The sequence below is a fragment of the Anomaloglossus baeobatrachus genome, chromosome 5 (genome assembly GCF_048569485.1).
Source record: "Anomaloglossus baeobatrachus isolate aAnoBae1 chromosome 5, aAnoBae1.hap1, whole genome shotgun sequence".
Lineage (NCBI taxonomy): Eukaryota > Metazoa > Chordata > Amphibia > Anura > Aromobatidae > Anomaloglossus > Anomaloglossus baeobatrachus.
In genome coordinates, this window is record NC_134357.1 from 505,981,204 (window position 1) to 505,996,826 (window position 15,623).

At 50.4% G+C, this 15,623-nt stretch overlaps 1 protein-coding gene and 1 long non-coding RNA gene across 2 annotated transcripts in view; one reads left to right on the top strand and one right to left on the bottom strand.

Moving 5' to 3' along the window:
• Positions 1 to 15,623, top strand: part of LOC142311966 (uncharacterized) — a 244,957-nt gene that overhangs the window by 182,060 nt on the left and 47,274 nt on the right. The window lies entirely within an intron of this gene.
• Positions 1 to 15,623, bottom strand: part of LOC142310434 (uncharacterized) — a 58,529-nt gene that overhangs the window by 22,691 nt on the left and 20,215 nt on the right. Inside the window, exons 2-3 of the long non-coding RNA XR_012754153.1 lie at positions 15,327 to 15,433; positions 15,139 to 15,250 (exon numbers count right to left, since the gene is read on the bottom strand). This is a non-coding gene — a long non-coding RNA (uncharacterized LOC142310434). The remainder of the gene's footprint in view (positions 1 to 15,138; positions 15,251 to 15,326; positions 15,434 to 15,623) is intronic.

Below are 15,623 nucleotides of genomic sequence, written 5' to 3' on the forward strand. Positions count from 1 at the left end.
AGGACATCACCTGCTTCTTGGTCCTGGGGGTGGGCCAGGATGCGATGGCCTCCACTTTCTCAGGCTCGGGCTTCAGTGTTCTCCCACCTACCCGGTGACCGAGGTACTGGACCTCGCTCATGGCCAGCTGACACTTTCCCGGCTTGATGGTCAAACCTGCCCGGTGGATCCGCCTGAGCACCTGTGCTAGATGCTCTAGGTGGTCCTCCCAGGTGGGACTGAAGACGGCAATGTCATCCAGGTACGCGGCCGCGTACCCTTCAAGTCCCTTGAGCAGGGTGTTGACCATCCGCTGGAAAGTGGCAGGGGCATTCCTCATCCCGAATGGCATCACCGTGGACTCGTACAGTCCAAATGGGGTAATAAAGGCAGAGCGTTCCCTGGCCTTGCGAGTCAGGGGGATCTGCCAATATCCCCGGCTCAGATCCATGATGGTCAGGTACTGAGCCCCGGCCAACTGATCGAGCAGGTCATCGATGCGTGGCATTGGGTACGCATCGGCGACCGTGACCGCATTGAGCCCCCTGTAGTCCACGCAGAACCGAGTGGTTCGGTCCTTCTTAGGGACGAGGACTACAGGCGAGGCCCAAGCGCTGTTGGATGCCTGGATCACCCCCAGGTTCAGCATCTCGTCAATCTCCTGGCGCATGTGTTGCTGCACCTCCAGGGAGACCCGATATGCTGAACGCCGGATCGGGGGATGATCCCCAGTGTCCACGTGATGGACAGCCAAGTCAGTCCTTCCGGGCTGGTTGGTAAACAACCCCCGGAAGGGGTGTAGGGTGGCCCACAGCTGGGACCGTTGGTCCTCCAAGAGCTGGTGGCCAACCTCCACATCCTCAATGGATCCGCCTGCCCTAACCTGGGCTAGCATATCCAAGAGGGTTTCCGCTTCTCCCTCCTCGGGCAGGTTGCACACGGGGAGCGCACATGCCTCCCGCTCATGATGTGCCTTCATCATGTTCACATGGAAGGGCTTCCGCCTTCCACGGGCAGGGTCCAGGGTGACCAGGTACGTCACAGGGTTGAGCTGCTGGTACACGAGGTATGGGCCTTCCCAGGCTGCCTGAAGCTTGTCCTGTGGTACGGGGACCAGTACCCACACCTTTTGACCCACTTGGTAGGTCCTCTCACAAGCGTTCTGGTCGTACCAACGCTTCTGATCGGCCTGGGCTTGAGCCATATTGTCGTGTACCAGTTGCGTCAAGGCCTGCATTTTGTCCCGGAAGCGCATGACATACTCGATAACCGACACTCCAGGGGTGGCCAAATCCCCTTCCCAAGCCTCTTTCACCAGAGCCAGGGGGCCCCGCACACGTCGCCCGTACAGGAGCTCAAACGGTGAGAATCCTGTTGAGGCCTGTGGAACCTCCCGGTAAGCAAATAACAGGTGTGGGAGATACCGCTCCCAGTCACGCCCATGGTAGTCGACCAACATCTTAAGCATCTGCTTTAAGGTGCCATTGAACCGCTCGCACAGGCCATTAGTCTGTGGATGGTACGGGCTGGCCACCAGATGTCGCACCTGGACTTGCTTACAGAGGGCCTCCATCAGCTGGGACATGAATTGGGTCCCCCGGTCAGTGAGCATTTCCTGGGGAAAACCCACTCGGGAGAAAATCTCCAGCAATGCGGTGGCCACCTTGTCAGCCCGAATGGACGACAAGGCCACTGCTTCTGGGTACCGGGTGGCATAGTCCACTACCGTCAGTATGAAGCGTTTCCCGGAGCTGCTGGGGATGGCCAGCGGGCCGACCAGATCCACAGCCACCCTCCTGAAAGGCTCATCGATGATGGGCAGAGATACCAGTGGGGCTTTGGGGCGTGGCCCCGCCTTCCCCACTCTCTGACAGGTTTCACACGAACGGCAGTAGGCAGCCACATCGGCCCCCATTTTTGGCCAGTAGAAATGCTGGTTCAACCTGGCCTTGGTCTTAGCGATCCCTAGGTGTCCGGCCATCGGAATCTCATGTGCGATCCGCAACAACTCCGTCCGGAACGGATAGGGTACCACTAACTGTCGGTCCCTGGGCCACGCCTCCGGTGAACCCTGCTGGACCGTGGCCCGGTACAGCCGTCCTTGGTCCCAGACCACTCGCTCCGGGTCCGAGTCCGAGGGAGGCTGTGCCGCCTGCTCCTTAAGAGCTTTCAGGCTGTCGTCAGCCTCTAACGCTGCCTGAAACCCCTGACTAGATGTGGCCAGAATCGACGAGACTGTCACATCTTCAGTCAGTACCCCGGGACCTGTGTCCTGGCCTCCACCTGACTCGGCTGCCACTTGGTCAGAACGGGAAGAGCTATCGGACCTCCGGGAGGCCCCTTGGCTTCCAGCACTCCCACTGCGGGTGACAGCGGCCACAGCCGCTGCGACCGTGGGTCGTGCCTGCTCCTCCTCCGTTCCTGACCAAGTCGCCGGTTCAGGCAGACCTACCTGGCTTCCTGACACCCCGGTTGTGGGGGAACCATGCACCGAGATCTTACCTGGGAGCACTTCCGCTCCTGGACCGGCCCCAATCTCACCTGCCTGTTCCCCCCCTGCAGCAACAGAACCCCGCTGTGAAATCTCTGGGGACCCCACATTTGCTGTGGTAGCCCCCACCCCACACACTGGTCCTCCCCCTGCAGCACCCTGCTCTCTGCTTATCCCTGCAGAGGGCAACAGATCCCAGCTCACAGGCTGATTACTTGTAGAGGCATTGTCACACCTTTCTCTGACCCCCTCCCCTGTCACAGCTGCAGCTGTGTGTGTGTCTATGGTGTCTGTGCAAGCAGAAATATCAGAGTTCACTCCCTCCTCCCTTACATCATTCATAGATAACACATTAACATTGTCCGGAGGCATGTCAGTACGGGCTGAAGGTTCAGCCCTTGGTTGGGGCCCAAACTGGGAGGTTATCTGCCCCAAATCTGTCCCAAGTAGCACGTTTGCAGGGATCCGATCAGTTACCCCCACCTCCCTCACCCCTCGCCCTGCGCCCCAGTCCACATAAATGTCAGCAACAGGCAGCGCCGGGTCAGTGCCTCCAATCCCGGAGACAGCGAGGGTTTTTCCAGGGATCAAGTCTTGGGGGGACACCATCTCAGGCCGCACCAGAGTCACCTCTGAGGCGCTGTCTCGCAGTCCTATGGTCACAGACCGGCCGACGGTGACAGGTTGGAAGCTGTCCAGGGACCTACCACCACCCCCACCCACACAATACACCTTGGGCGGCCCTTGGGACGGGGACGGAGCCGGGGCCTTGGGACGCTGAGGGCACATGGCCTTGAAGTGTCCAGGTAGGTTGCACTGGTGGCACCGTCTTGGTTCTGCCACGGGCCTGGAGAGGGGAGTTGAGGGGGACACCCCCTGCAGTCTAGGGGCAGGTGGGGCAGTCGCAGAATTCATCTTACCCCCTCTCCAGGTGCTGCTGGTGGCTGCTCTCCTGGCTTCAGGAGCCCGATTGTTGGTGTAGTCATCGGCCAGGGCAGCTGTAGCCGTGGACCCCTTTGGCTTCTGGTCTCGGATGAACTGGCGGAGATCCTCAGGGCAGTTCCACAAGAGTTGCTCCGTGATGAACAAGTCCAGGATCTCCGGTCCGGTGGAAAGCTGCAGGCCTTGGGTCCAGTGGTCGGCAGCTCGGGCAAGTGCCCGCCGGTGGTCAGCCCAGGAGTCCTTTGGTCCCTTCTGTAGGCTCCGGAACTTCTTGCGGTAGGACTCCGGGGTGAGGTTGTACTGTTGGATCAGGGCCCGCTTGATGGTGTCGTAGCCCTGATCTGCCTCAGCAGGCAAGTCCCCAAGGATATCCAGGGCCTTACCCCTTAAACGGGGGGTCAGGTATTTGGCCCACTGGTCCTTGTTCAGATGGTGCTGCAAGCAAGTCCGTTCAAAAGCAGTCAAGAAAGAGTCCAAGTCTCCATCCTTCTCCAGCACTGGGAAGTCCTCAACACGGACCTTTGGAAGTTTGGTGTCTTGAAGGTCACGTGTGGCTGATGAGGGCCGGAGCTGAGCTAGCTGCAGCTGGTAGTCACGCTCTGCCTGGCGCTCTTCACGCGCTGCCTGCCGCTCCGCAGCCTCAGCCTCACGCGCTGCTTGCCGCTCTGCCCTGCGCTCTGCCAGGAGTCCCTTGTAGCCCTCCTGGTCTCCAGCCTGGAGAAGGGCCATAGCCATTTGAAGAAGGCTATCCGAGCCTCCCAGGCTCGGTGGAATGGCACGTGGTGATCTGCGGCCCGCTGCGGAGCCTGGTGATTCACTGTCCCTTGCAGAGCGGAGGGCTGGCATCTGGCTCGTTGAGGACCCTTGGGTGAGCTGCTCCTCATCTTGTCCATAATTGCCAGCTTGTGCGCTGTCCTCTGCAGAACGGTTTTCTGGCGTCGAGCTCCTGGAGGACTCGTGGGCAACCTCCTCATTACTGCCCACAGCACCGTCCTCCCTCTCTTCGGCTCCTGCTTTAGCATTGGCCAGTTGCATAGCTCTGCTCCTGGTGCCATCAGCCATTCTTGCAGACTTTTGGTCACTGACACAGAACTGACACCTGATGCCTCCACACACCTTACAGTATCTGCACTCTGACACTCTAGTGTTGAGCTAGTCTGAAGACCCCAGCAGCCACAGCTGCTGCAGGCAGTCTTTAGTGTCTGGGAGTATGGGTCTCACACTCACACACACTATTATCTCGATCCCACCGCTATGCCACCAATATGTCACAAACCACCGGGGGGGTCACTCAGAAATCCCCCGCGCTGGCTACCAGTACGTCGCAATCGGGGGGTAACAAGTGGGGGGTCACCCCTCCTTTATACCTCCCGACCGACAGACAGAGCACGTGACGCGCTCTCTAGCGCCCCTCTTATAGTCAGGCCAATTATGGAATTGCCCGACCATAAGCAAGGAGGCCGCTATACTACTTATGCCGATTATTGAAGGGTCCCCGGTGAGAGTAAGGTATATATTCCCCCGACCTCCGCGGGCGGAATATATAAAATCTCCCCGAATCTCACTGGCCTCCCCACAATAATCCTTGGCACAATTCGCTGCCACCAACCGATTTACGGTAACTATTAGCCGAACACACAGACGTGGGATTCAAGATCGAGATAACAGAACAGCCCAAGATTAGTTATATAATTTAATCAGCCTAAAGCACACTAGAAACTACAATATATACAATAGGGAATCTACAGAATATACATATGTCAGAGTACAGTTACAATCAAAGCATGGGTTACAAACAGGCATACACAGTTCCAGCAGTTACCTTGTTGCGTCTGGCCACAGGGGGGCGCTGTACCCAGGTTTCTAGGATCCTTCCCACAGATGTTTCCTACACGTGCCCCCAGCGAAAGAACCCTGGAAAATGGCCGAAGTAGGGTTATCAACCTGGGCAGATCCAGGTCCCCTCCTACCTTAGTGACCTCACAGGGAAGCACTGCCACTCCCCCTGCATGGATCAGAATTATCCAGCAAAGGGGATATTGGCCATAACTTTGCCTGGGAGCGTCGTAGGCAGACGCCAATGCTCTCATTGTGACAGTTATGAATTTAGCTACAGAACGAGGGGACTCATGACCTGTCTGCCAGTTCCCCATTGGCTGATATCACGCCTGGGGCATTTCCCAATGTCCTGCTCCCATAAAAAGGGTGTGCCGGCATCGTCCGCATGCGGAGACACCATTTTTATGGTTGCCATATTTATCGGAAATATGGCTTGCGAGATATGAACCATTTTTTACTGGAGTCGTTCTGTCTGGCTATTTCCATAGCCTTGTAATGAGATACAACTCTTGTTACAGGGTGACGGCAGGGAGTCATCCTGTGTCCTTTGTTCCCACATCACCTAATTTCCATATCACAGGACATGGCCATGGAGGTGTAAGTGGAACACTGAGAACAAGAAGGGAGGGGGCACTGCCAGGGAGTGATGAGGGATTATGACTGGAGTCATAATTCATCTTCATATCCCGGGATTTGCCTCACACTCTCCACTTACGCCTTGGAGATCTTGTCATGTCCCGCGGCCAGCGATGTCTCTGAATGTGTCTTCAGTGCTGCTGGGTGTGTGCTGACAGATAAGCGCACGCGTCTGTCCAGTGACAATGTGGACAGACTAACGTTCATCAAGATGAACAAGTCATGGATCAGCAAGGACTTTGCTACCCCGGTGTCATCCTGGGGAGAGTAAAGGCTTGTGGATTTGGATTGTGCTTGATGCAAGTCAACATGTGAAGTTTACAACTAGGGCACAAGTGATGCCACTGAAGTGGTGTGTGTGGGGCCCAATTTTTGGAAAAAAGGGAGACTCCGCTTGGAGTCCCCTTGCTGTGTTTTTAAAAATGATCCAAGATGAACAAGTCATAGTTCAGCAAGGACTTTGCTACCTACCCAGGTTTCATCCTGAAGACAGTTAAGGCTGGCGTATTTTTGAATGTGCTTGATGCAAATCAACAGGTCAAATTTGCAACTGGGGCACAAGTGATGCCACTGAAGGGGTGTGTGTGGCCCAATTTTTGGAAAAAAGGGAGACTCTGCTTAGAGTCCCTTTGCTGTGTTTTACATGATTTTAGAAGGGCGTGCCATGCCTATATCTGTGTCTCCTCCTCTTTTTCCTCGTCCAGCTGTTTCGTTTTCGCATGAGTATATGTCCTTGTCACTTTCCCATGTGTTTGTGGTATGTTGTGAGTTGTTTGTCACCTTTTGGACACCTTTGAAGGTGTTTTCTATGTGTTTTTAGGTGTTTGCCTCCCATTGTTTTCAATGGGGTTCGAGAGGTTCGTCAAACGGTTCGTCGAACGGCACCTCGAACGGAGCCTTCAGAGGCTCGCTCATCTCTAGTAACCGCAGTCCTCCATGCTGAAACATCAGTGTCTCACAGACACATAGTAGTAGAATGATTAGAAATAGAGTGTTCTGCTCCTCCTCGCATTGTTCCTTTCAATTGTATTGGCATCTGTGATGGTGATGCCGATATAAATGAAAGTACGATCGTCGTCAGGAGCTCCACGGGGCCACAGTGACTCACGGGCCCAATCTCGACAGCTCACTAGTGAATCATCTAGAATAGAGTGGCAAAAATGAGGTGCTCAAAATATCCACTCTGATCTAGACGGCTCACTGCTGAATCACCTAAAACAGAGTGGCTAAAATGAGGTCCTCAAAAAATCCACTCTGATATAGACGGCTCACTACTGAAGCAGCTAGAACGGAGTGGCTAAAATGAGGTCCTCAAAAAATCCACTACGACACAATGTGGATATTATGAGGACTTTCAGCTGCGCTCTGTTACGGTTTTTGCTTTGAGGCTCCTCCCACTCTTCGAAAAAATCCATTGCAGTCACCTCAGTACCAAATGTACCTAATGTAGTGGCTAAAATGAGGTCCTCAAAAAATCCACTCTGATATAGACGGCTCACTACTGAAGCAGCTAGAACGGAGTGGCTTTTTTGAGGTCCTCAAAAAATCCACTACGACACAATGTGGATATTATGAGGACTTTCAGCTGCGCACTGTTACGCTTTTTGCTTTGAGGCTCCTCCCACTCTTCGAAAAAATACATTGCAGTCACCTCAGTACCAAAGGTACATAATGTAGTGGCTAAAATGAGGTCCTCAAAAAATCCACTCTGATATAGACGGCTCACTACTGACGCAGCTAGAACGGAGTGGCTAAAATGAGGTCCGCAAAAAATCCACTCTGATATAGACGGCTCACTACTGAAGCAGCTAGAACGGAGTGGCTTTTTTGAGGTCCTCAAAAAATCCACTACGACACAATGTGGATATTATGAGGACTTTCAGCTGCGCACTGTTACGCTTTTTGCTTTGAGGCTCCTCCCACTCTTCGAAAAAATCCATTGCAGTCAACTCAGTACCAAATGTACATAATGTAGTGGCTAAAATGAGGTCCTCAAAAAATCCACTCTGATATAGACGGCTCACTACTGAAGCAGCTTGAACGGAGTGGCTTTTTTGAGGTCCTCAAAAAATCCACTACGACACAATGTGGATATTATGAGGACTTTCAGCTGCGCACTGTTACGCTTTTTGCTTTGAGGCTCCTCCCACTCTTCGAAAAAATCCATTGCAGTCACCTCAGTACCAAATGTACATAATGTAGTGGCTAAAATGAGGTCCTCAAAAAATCCACTCTGATATAGACGGCTCACTACTGAAGCAGCTAGAAAGGAGCGGCTTTTTTGAGGTCCTCAAAAAATCCACTACGACACAATGTGGATATTATGAGGACTTTCAGCTGCGCTCTGTTACGCTTTTTGCTTTGAGGCTCCTCCCACTCTTCGAAAAAATCCATTGCAGTCACCTCAGTACCAAATGTACATAATGTAGTGGCTAAAATGAGGTCCTCAAAAAATCCACTCTGATATAGACGGCTCACTACTGAAGCAGCTAGAACGGAGTGGCTTTTTTGAGGTCCTCAAAAAATCCACTACGACACAATGTGGATATTATGAGGACTTTCAGCTGCGCTCTGTTACGCTTTTTGCTTTGAGGCTCCTCCCACTCTTCGAAAAAATCCATTGCAGTCACCTCAGTACCAAATGTACATAATGTAGTGGCTAAAATGAGGTCCTCAAAAAATCCACTCTGATATAGACGGCTCACTACTGAAGCAGCTAGAACGGAGTGGCTTTTTTGAGGTCCTCAAAAAATCCACTACGACACAATGTGGATATTATGAGGACTTTCAGCTGCGCACTGTTACGCTTTTTGCTTTGAGGCTCCTCCCACTCTTCGAAAAAATCCATTGCAGTCACCTCAGTACCAAATATACATAATGTAGTGGCTAAAATGAGGTCCTCAAAAAATCCACTCTGATATAGACGGCTCACTACTGAAGCAGCTAGAACGGAGTGGCTTTTTTGAGGTCCCCAAAAAATCCACTACGACACAATGTGGATATTATGAGGACTTTCAGCTGCGCTCTGTTACGCTTTTTGCTTTGAGGCTCCTCCCACTCTTCGAAAAAATCCATTTCAGTCACCTCAGTACCAAATGTACATAATGTAGTGGCTAAAATGAGGTCCTCAAAAAATCCACTCTGATATAGACGGCTCACTACTGAAGCAGCTAGAACGGAGTGGCTTTTTTGAGGTCCTCAAAAAATCCACTACGACACAATGTGGATATTATGAGGACTTTCAGCTGCGCTCTGTTACGCTTTTTGCTTTGAGGCTCCTCCCACTCTTCGGAAAAATCCACAGTCACCTCAGTACCAAATGTACATAATGTAGTGGCTAAAATGAGGTCCTCAAAAAATCCACTCTGATATAGACGGCTCACTACTGAAGCAGCTAGAACGGAGTGGCTTTTTTGAGGTCCTCAAAAAATCCACTACGACACAATGTGGATATTATGAGGACTTTCAGCTGCGCACTGTTACGCTTTTTGCTTTGAGGCTCCTCCCACTCTTCGAAAAAATCCATTGCAGTCACCTCAGTACCAAATGTACATAATGTAGTGGCTAAAATGAGGTCCTCAAAAAATCCACTCTGATATAGACGGCTCACTACTGAAGCAGCTAGAACGGAGTGGCTTTTTTGAGGTCCTCAAAAAATCCACTACGACACAATGTGGATATTATGAGGACTTTCAGCTGCGCTCTGTTACGCTTTTTGCTTTGAGGCTCCTCCCACTCTTCGAAAAAATCCATTGCAGTCACCTCAGTACCAAATGTACATAATGTAGTGGCTAAAATGAGGTCCTCAAAAAATCCACTCTGATATAGACGGCTCACTACTGAAGCAGCTAGAACGGAGTGGCTTTTTTGAGGTCCTCAAAAAATCCACTACGACACAATGTGGATATTATGAGGACTTTCAGCTGCGCACTGTTACGCTTTTTGCTTTGAGGCTCCTCCCACTCTTCGAAAAAATCCATTGCAGTCACCTCAGTACCAAATGTACATTATGTAGTGGCTAAAATGAGGTCCTCAAAAAATCCACTCTGATATAGACGGCTCACTACTGAAGCAGCTAGAACGGAGTGGCTTTTTTGAGGTCCTCAAAAAATCCACTACGACACAATGTGGATATTATGAGGACTTTCAGCTGCGCACTGTTACGCTTTTTGCTTTGAGGCTCCTCCCACTCTTCGAAAAAATCCATTGCAGTCACCTCAGTACCAAATATACATAATGTAGTGGCTAAAATGAGGTCCTCAAAAAATCCACTCTGATATAGACGGCTCACTACTGAAGCAGCTAGAACGGAGTGGCTTTTTTGAGGTCCTCAAAAAATCCACTACGACACAATGTGGATATTATGAGGACTTTCAGCTGCGCTCTGTTACGCTTTTTGCTTTGAGGCTCCTCCCACTCTTCGAAAAAATCCATTTCAGTCACCTCAGTACCAAATGTACATAATGTAGTGGCTAAAATGAGGTCCTCAAAAAATCCACTCTGATATAGACGGCTCACTACTGAAGCAGCTAGAACGGAGTGGCTTTTTTGAGGTCCTCAAAAAATCCACTACGACACAATGTGGATATTATGAGGACTTTCAGCTGCGCTCTGTTACGCTTTTTGCTTTGAGGCTCCTCCCACTCTTCGAAAAAATCCATTTCAGTCACCTCAGTACCAAATGTACATAATGTAGTGGCTAAAATGAGGTCCTCAAAAAATCCACTCTGATATAGACGCTTCACCACTGAAGCAGCTAGAACGGAGTGGCTAAAATGAGGTCCTCAAAAAATCCACTACGACACAATGTGTGAAATTATAAGCACTTTATCGGTTGCGCTCTGTTACGTTTTTCGCCGTGAGGCTCCTCCCACTCTTCAAAAAACTGAATTTCAGTCACTTCAGTACCAAATGTACATAATGAAGGCTACAGAGAGATCCTCAAAAAATCCACTCTGATCCAATATGGTAAGTTATGAAGACTGTCAGCTGCGCGGTTCCGTTTTTCCTTGTGAGGCTCCGCCCACTCTTTCAATGTCAGTCATGCGGCCACGACTTGTGGAAATACGGTAAAATTAAAATTCCAGCAAAACTGAACAATCAGCGCTGTGTGGAATTATTTATATTGTAAAAAATAATAATAAAATGTAAGTTATAATAATAATGAAAATAAAAATTTGCCCTTTGGAAAAAAATAATAAATATAACAGTTTATCTAATAAATAAAAACATGAAATCATTCCAATTATACATCTGATTCCAGCCCCTGCTGTAGAAACTGAACTGTGTTGTATGGAGAAAAGATCACAGAGATCATCAAAAAATCAACTCTGATCTAGACACCTCACTGGTGAAGCAGCTAGAACGGAGTGGATAAAGTGAGGTGACCAAAAACATGTGACTGCAGCGAGGCCTCAAGAAATCAACTCTGATCTAGACACTTCAGCAGTGAACCGGCTAAATCAGAGTGGAAAAAATGAGGACCACAAAAAACCCACTCTGATCTAGACGCTTCAGTAGTGAGCCGGCTATATCAGAGTGGAAAAAATGAGGCCTCAAAAAATCAACTCCGATATAGCCGGCTCACTGCTGAAGCAGCTAGATCAGAGTTGATTTTTTGAGGACCACAAAAAATCAACTCTGATCTAGACGCAACCGCAGAGGTTATCCTCCTTCTATGCTCTGCTGACAGGACCTGTGATGATGTAACAGTAATGTGATTAGTCACATGGGGGGAGGAGTCAGAGGGGAGGTTGTAGGAAGTGAAGTGTTTTCCTCTGTAGGAAGAAGCTGCATGTAAGAGAAGAATCTGGAGAAGTCTGCACTGGAGACCGGTAATGAGGGGCTGGGGACGGGGGGAACAGGACTCAGTGCTGGGGGAAAGGACCGGGGCTCTCTACACATAGGAAACACAGGAGAAGCTGGAGGAGAAGTCTGCGCTGGAGACCGGTAATGAGGGGACAGGGGAAACAGGACTCAGTGCTGGGGGAAAGGACCGGGGCTCTCTACACATAGGAAACACAGGAGAAGCTGGAGGAGAGGTCAATAGTGGACACCAGTAATGAGGGGACGGAGGGAACAGGACTCAGTGCTGGGGGAAAGGACCGGAGCTCTCTACACATAGGAAACAGCCAGAAACACAGGAGAAGCTGGAGGAGAAGTCTGCACTGGAGACTGGTAATGAGGGGACGGAGGGAACAGGACTCAGTGCTGGGGGAAAGGACCAGGACTCTCTACACATAGGAAACAGCCGGAAACACAGGAGAAGCTGCAGAAGAAGTCTGCACTGGAGACCGGTAATGAGGGGCCGGAGGGAACAGGACTCAGTGCTGGGGGAAAGGACCGGGGCTCTCTACACATAGTAAAAAGCCGGAAACACAGGAGAAGCTGGAGGAGAAGTCTGCACTGGAGACCAATAATGAGGGGACGGAGGGAACAGGACTCAGTGCTGGGGGAAAGGACCGGGGCTCTCTACACATAGGAAACAGCCGGAAACACAGGAGAAGCTGCAGAAGAAGTCTGCACTGGAGACCAATAATGAGGGGACGGAGGGAACAGGACTCAGTGCTGGGGGAAAGGACCGGAGCTCTCTACACATAGGAAACAGCCAGAAACACTGGAGAAGTCTGCACTGGAGACCGGTAATGAGGGGACAGGGGAAACAGGACTCAGTGCTGGGGGAAAGGACCGGGGCTCTCTGCACATAGGAAACAGCCAGAAACACAGGAGAAGCTGGAGGAGAAGTCTGCACTGGAGACCGGTAATGAGGGGTCGGGGACGGAGGGGACAGGACTCAGTGCTGGGGGAAAGGACCGGGGCTCTCTACCCATAGGAAACAGCCAGAAACACAGGAGAAGCTGGAGGAGAAGTCTGCACTGGAGACCGGTAATGAGGGGCCGGGGACGGAGGGAACAGGACTCAGTGATGGGGGAAAGGACCGGGGCTCTCTACACATAGGAAACAGCCGGAAACACAGGAGAAGCTGGAGGAGAAGTCTGCACTGGAGACCGGTAATGAGGGGACGGGGACGGAGGGAACAGGACTCAGTGCTGGGGGAAAAGATCGGGGCTCTCTACACATAGGAAACACAGGAGAAGCTGGAGGAGAGGTCTATAGTGGACACCAGTAATGAGGGGACGGAGGGATCAGGACTCAGTGCTGGGGGAAAGGACCGGCTATCTCTGCACATAGGAAACAGCCGGAAATACTAGGAATGCTGGGGGAGAAGTCTGCACTAGAGACTAGAGTTGAGCGCGGTTCGTGGTTCTCCAGTTCGCGGTTCGAGTGATTTTGGGGGCTGTTCTAGATCGAACTAGAACTCGAGCTTTTTGCTAAAGCTCGATAGCTCGAGTTACGTTCAAGAACGGTTCTAGCAGCAAAAAGCCAAGCTAATTAGTAGCTGGCTTTTCGCTGCAATAGTGTAAGTCAGCCAATCAAAGACACACACACAGCTAAGTGGACTTTTTGCCAGACAAGCAAGGGCATGTGTCATAGGCTGTCCATGTCACATGTCCCTGCATTATAAAAACGGGTATCTGCCCGTCTGGACGCCATTATCTGCCTTCTGCGTCTGGGTGTCACTCACCACTGGCGCAGCTCCTGTCGCTGATCCTGTTGTGTACGCTCTAGACACAGCGCTATACAGAATAGGGATAGAAGTTTCTTTCAGCCCTTGTAAGGGCTAATAACAGCAGGCTCAGAGCCATAGGTGACAGTCAGGTCCGTGGAAACAGATTTTAACAGCTACAGATAACAGCGTCTGTGTAGCTAAGCTCAGGGACTTCCTTGCTGCATTTCACCATTAGGAGGGATAGAAAGTGAGGCTTTCTTTCCTCTACACTGACCCACAACCCGGCCACTGTACGCTCCTGTCCTTTTTAGCAAAGCCATTTTAATTGCAGAGTGCTGCCAGTTAGTGCCATCCTAAAAGTGGCTGTTGGACTTCATTAGTGTCCCACTGGTGCAAAGCTATTTGCAGCACCTCTGCATTGCACACTCAAGCTCATTGTTACTAAGCCATTATAATAGCAAACTGTGCTGATAGTTTAAGGGCCATAGTTGCATTGTCCAGGATAGTTATTGTTGTTTATTCTGCTGTCAATAAAGGTAGACCACCGCTGCAATCTACACCACCTCTCAATTTTTACTACCACATTTTAAGTGCACAATCTTGTCGCAATCAAAATGAGTGGCAAAATGACAGATGCTGGTGGAAAGGGGAACAGGCGTGTTGGCAAAGGAAAAAAAGGGTTTGTCCGTGGGGAAGGTGGCAAAGCTAGAAAAACCACAAAGAACTATATGAAAAAAACACCAAAAAGAAGCCAAGACAAATGATATGTGCACACACAGAATGTGGTGAGCCTTCCTCATAAAGATGGCTGCAGCCGAGGTGCAAGATGCTGATGTCACAGCCACTCAACCTCCACACTAGGGGGGAGGGGCGGCTGCTTAGCATAAGACATGCACACTAATAAGGCTTGCACTGGGAGCCCATCATATAATGAGTGAAATGCACAGTGTCTGAACTGTGACCTATAAATGATGCCAGAAACCCAGGTCAGGCGGGCAAAACAGCACTATATAGGTGCATCTCGCACGGATACACGAGACGCACAGTGTCTGAATAATGGCCTATAAATGACGCACAACACCAGGTCCAGGCGGGTCAGTTAGCACTATGAGTACATAACACATGACAGGCTCACCATTTAACCACCTGAATTCAAAAGGTCCACACACATCCTGCAAAAATGGATAAAATGTGCCATACCTCAAATAGTGAGATATTAGTTTATATTTTGGCCCAAAATATGTAAGCTCGCAATCCGTTCGTCAAGGATTCTCACACTTGCGAGTCCCTACACTGAATTAGTTAGAAAAACCACAAAGAACTATATAAAAAAAACACCAAAAAGAAGCCAAGACAAATGATATGTGCACACACAGAATGTGGTGAGCCTTCCTCATAAAGATGGCTGCAGCCGAGGTGCAAGATGCTGATGTCACAGCCACTCAACCTCCACACTAGCAGCCATCTTTATGAGGAAGGCTCACCACATTATGTGTGTGCACATATCATTTGTCTTGGCTTCTTTTTGGTGTTTCAGATTCGGGGCCCGTCGTGCTGTGATCTGCGGGGTTGGGTTGACTATGTCTGCAGTTTGCATGTCCAGAGTTAATGTTGACCAGCGATTCTGCAGTATATCCCTGATCCTGCCCCACTGATCATTGTACGTGGTGATGAATCTCACCTTACTGTCGGTCCATTTGGGGGTCGGCGTGATCAGAGAAGCTTGTGATTCAGATCGCGCTCTTTGGTAAGCCCTTGACAGGACCCTCCTGGGATAACCGCGGGCTCGAAACCTGTTGGTAAGAGATTTAGCCTGATGTTGAAAATCATGGTCATCAGAACAATTTCGTCTGATCCGAAGAAACTGACCCATGGGTACTCCGTTCTTAACATGTTGAGGGTGGAAGCTCTGATATTCCAGAAGGCTATTAGTCGCCGTGTGTTTCCGAAATAGTGTCGTCGTCAAGTGGTCCCCCCTAATAGAGACGGAAAGATCCAAAAAGGGCAAAGTTGTAATTGAGATGTTATGGGTCAAGAAAATATTAAGAGAATTCATATTGAGAGATGTAATAAACTCATCACATTCGTCTTTGGTTCCTGCCCATATGAAAAAAACATCATCAATATAGCGATACCAATGACTGACCCTATCCTTGAAGGTGGTTA